Here is a 3,873-nt window from a genome sequence, read left to right as displayed (position 1 = left end):
CCTCTACGGATGGTGCGTTTCAAATGAGCAGGATCGTCTGAGAACAGCAAGTCTTTCTCCTTGTTGCTTCTGGTCCCGCTGGGCATGCACCTGAAAAGAAAAGAAAAAGACTATGTTAGAAAGGGGGTAGAGAAGAGAATAAGAATCAATAAAACTAAATCTAATGGCGATCAAAGCTCCCCGGCAACGGCGCCAAATTTGATACCACTCAAATTACCCTAAGGAGTGTTACTCTCATCAAAAGAGGTTCAGATGTAGTACTTAGGGATCGAATCCACAAGGAGCTAGGGAACAATTAAATCTAGTGTTTATTAATTCTAAGAGTTGTAAATGTTTAAATGAAATAGCAATAGTAACAAGCGAAGTAAATAGTAAATGTAACTTGGTTGGAAATGATATTAGACGCAGGGCCACTATTCAGGTGTTGGAGATTATAATATTTATAGATGCCTATTTGCTGCATGCATGATATGTTAGAGCTCAACCGCTTAACTCAGTGATCAGCTGTCGCATGTTTCACTGGTTAACAAACTAGATCTCGTGTCTCAACGGTTAGTATGTTGACAACGAAAGAGTGTCGATCGATGGTCCTATAGGGACATCGACCGATACACCTTTACCTACGTCGACCGATAGTCAGTTGAGGACATCGATCGACGGGTTCTAGCCAGGCCTATGCGCGAGTATGATATGCCCTATTAAGATACTAAATTGGCGGTTAGCCCTCTCTAGCAGTCCTAATATGATAGATAGATGTCAGGATGGGATAACAAGGGTGCTTGAGTATGCAATCTTATGATCATGTTCTAGTTAGCAAGGCTAAAACAAGCAATGAATACAAATCTATCATGAATATCACAACAAGGCAGATCTATAGTTTGGGACTAATCCCACAAACCTATCTGAACCCTGGATCTAATAAATGAACTACTCAGACATAGCAAAGCAATTCATGACAATGAAGAAATGGAAATTCATAGTATAGAAGAAAAGAAATGAAAACAAGGAGTTCCAATCACAAGTGATCTTCTCTCCAAAACTCTCTCTCTCTCTCTCAAAGTAAAACTGTAACAAAAAAATCTCTCTGCCGTCAAAACTTAGGCAGTATATAATCTACTAGGTTAAAAACTCGTCAGGGCTTGGACTTGGGCTTCAAGTCCGCTGGATCCAAAATGTCGCATATTCAATTTCTCGACATCGATCGATGGTACTTGTGTACATCGATCTATATTAATCTTCATTTGTCGAGGCATCTCATGGTGTCGATCGACAGCACTGGATGTGCATCGATCGATTGTTCTTCCTCTCGTCGACCTCTACATGGTCAGCTCGGATGAAATGTCTTTTAAGCTCCAAAATGCTCCAAAGTCATAGCTTTACTCTGAAATGCACCTGAACCTGAAAACATACCTAGAAGAGTAGAAAACATAGATATATATATATATAGTAAAACACCTATATACCATGGATGAAAACGGGTCAAATCCAAGGTATATCACTCTTCCAGCCGCTGGACCCTACCTCCGGCTGAGCCGTTTCTAGGGTGGGCAGGCTGTTAAACAGGAAAGATAAGTCTTTCCGGAATCCCGCCGACGTCTCCGGACTTCCTAACGTAGCCGTCAACCGCCACGTCCCGGTTCCAGAATTTTAACCGGATCCCCTTTCGAAGTTCGTGCATAAGCGCTATCAGACGGGTTTCCTCCGACTCTTAGGATCGACTAACCCATATGCAAGTGCCGTTCAAATGGAACCCTTTCCCTTCTTCGGCCTTCAAAGTTATCATTTGAATATTTGCTACTACCACCAAGATCTGCACCGACGGCCGCTCCGCCCGGGCTCACGCCCTAGGTTTTGCAGCGACCGCTGCACCCTCCTACTCACGCCCTCATATTTTGCTACTACCACCAAGATCGCGCGCTTCAGCGCCATCCATTTTCGGGGCTAGTTGATTCGGCAGGTGAGTTGTTACACACTCCTTAGCGGATTTCAACTTCCATGTCCATCGTCCTGCTGTCTTAATCGACCAACACCCTTTGTCGTATCTAGGTTAGCGCGCAGTTGGGCACCGTAACCCGGCTTCCAGTTCATCCTACATCTCCAGTTCTGCTTACCAAAAATGGCCCACTTGGAGCTCTCGATTCCGTGGGATGGCTCAACAAAGCAGCCACCCCGTCCTACCAATTTAAAGTTTGAGAATAGGTCGAGGACATTGCATCCCCGATGCCTCTAATCATTGGCTTTACCCGATAGAACTCATTTCAGAGCTCCAGCTATCCTGAGGGAAACTTCGGAGGGAACCAGCTACTAGATGGTTCGATTAGTCTTTCATCCCTATACCCAAGTCAGATGAACGATTTGCACGTCAGTATCGCTGCGGGCCTCCACCAGAGTTTCCTCTGGCTTCGCCCCGCTCAGGCATAGTTCACCATCTTTCGGGTCCCGACAGGCATGCTCACACTCTAACCCTTCTCAGAAGATCAAGGTCGGTCGGCTGTGCACCCGTGAGGGATCCAGCCAATCAGCTTCCTTGCGCCTTACGGGTTTACTCACCCGTTGACTCGCACACATGTCAGACTCCTTGGTCCGTGTTTCAAGATGGGTCTAATGGGGAGCCCACAGGTTGACGCCTTGAGCATGAAGATGCCGAGGCACACCATGAGGCGCGTGCTGCAGACCACAATTAAGGCAGCGACGTCTCCGCGGGCGTAACAAAAGCCCGGGCTTAGGTCACCACCTTAATCTGCATCGGTCCATGGCCCGAATCGATTGGCAGACCGGATTGGTCCGTTCCGCATCCGACCGGGATGAATCGCCGGCCCCCATCCGCTTCCCTCCCGACAATTTCAAGCACTCTTTGACTCTCTTTTCAAAGTCCTTTCCATCTTTACCTCGTGGTACTTGTTCTCTATCGGTCTCTCGCCCACATTTAGCCTTGGACAGAATTTACCGCCCGATTGGGGCTGCATTCCCAAACAACCCTACACGTAGACAGTGCCTCGTGGTGCGATAGGGTCTGGGCACGACGGGGCTCTCACCCTCTCTGGCGCCCCTTTCCAGGGAACTTGGGCCCGGTCCGTCGCTGAGGACACTTCTCCAGACTACAATTCTAACGCCAAAGACGTCTGATTTTCAAGTTGGGCTATTCCCGGTTCGCTCGCCGTTACTAAGGGAATCCTTGTTAGTTTCTTTTCCTCTGCTTATTGATATGCTTAAACTCAGCGGGTGATCCTGCCTGACCTGGGGTCGCGTTGAGGACTTTGGGTCATCAAGAGCTTTTGGACCGGAACGTCTGACTATATGACGAGAATTGAATTCACCACCGCATGTCAAGACGCTCCTGGCGTCCTTAGCTCGGATTTTGGCCAACCGCGTGCGGAAACACACGGGAGATCAGCTTCCGTCCCCTATCCTCGAGAGTATGGGGGGACGAATATTTGTGACACCCAGGCAGACGTGCCCTCAGCCAGAAAGCTTGGGGCGCAACTTGCGTTCAAAGACTCGATGGTTCACGGGATTCTGCAATTCACACCAAGTATCGCATTTTGCTACATTCTTCATCGATGCGAGAGCCGAGATATCCATTGCCGAGAGTCGTTTTAGACTTTACATTGCAGCACTATTTCCGAACAAACACCGTCTCCGGGTTGGCGAAAGCAGGCTGTTTAGTTGCATTTTCCTTGACACTTTTCGTGCCGGGCTTTGGTGATATCCGGAAGCTATGCGTACGATCCAACCAAAACTGAAGTCTTGGGCATGGATAACCACGGAATCGGCAGGCACAGTAAGAAACCGGCCTACCGAGAGTGATGTTTCATCGTTCTCAGGTCATTCTGTTTCCAGGGTACCACAATGATCCTTCCGCAGGTTCACCTA

At 47.9% G+C, this 3,873-nt stretch overlaps 1 non-coding gene across 1 annotated transcript; it reads right to left on the bottom strand.

Annotated features, from left to right (window-relative positions):
* Positions 1–3,437: 3,437 nt before the first annotated feature.
* On the bottom strand, positions 3,438–3,593 carry LOC125603977. The gene has a single exon (XR_007335854.1). It is a non-coding gene; the product is annotated as a 5.8S ribosomal RNA (ribosomal RNA).
* Between the last annotated feature and the right edge of the window lie 280 nt (positions 3,594–3,873).

The sequence above is a fragment of the Brassica napus genome, unplaced genomic scaffold (genome assembly GCF_020379485.1).
Source record: "Brassica napus cultivar Da-Ae unplaced genomic scaffold, Da-Ae ScsIHWf_441;HRSCAF=672, whole genome shotgun sequence".
Taxonomy (NCBI): Eukaryota; Viridiplantae; Streptophyta; class Magnoliopsida; order Brassicales; family Brassicaceae; genus Brassica; species Brassica napus.
This window is presented reverse-complemented; position numbering and strand designations above follow the sequence as displayed.